Source organism: Stigmatopora argus, chromosome 22 (genome assembly GCF_051989625.1).
Source record: "Stigmatopora argus isolate UIUO_Sarg chromosome 22, RoL_Sarg_1.0, whole genome shotgun sequence".
Classification (NCBI taxonomy): Eukaryota; Metazoa; Chordata; class Actinopteri; order Syngnathiformes; family Syngnathidae; genus Stigmatopora; species Stigmatopora argus.
The window spans coordinates 8138964-8139243 of NC_135408.1; positions in this window are offsets into that span (position 1 = coordinate 8138964).

A 280-nucleotide genomic window follows, 5' to 3' on the forward strand; every position below is an offset into this window, starting at 1 on the left:
GTTTCCATCGGAAAAAGGAAACCTTACTTTTTGGGGGGCGTTGAGAAAGGCATTATAATGATACGATTTAGTTATACACATTTAAAATATTCAAAATAGTTGCATGCAAGTGTTTTATGCATTAAATTAGAATACATGCATTTAAATATTACCTCTTAATTAATGACATATATGCAAAAACCAAGCCAAAAACGTATCGTTGGCCATTGTATTGTTTTACACGAGGAACGCTCGGGTTTGAGTAATAAGGCCTTTGATTGGATGAAGTGGATTTCCAAGA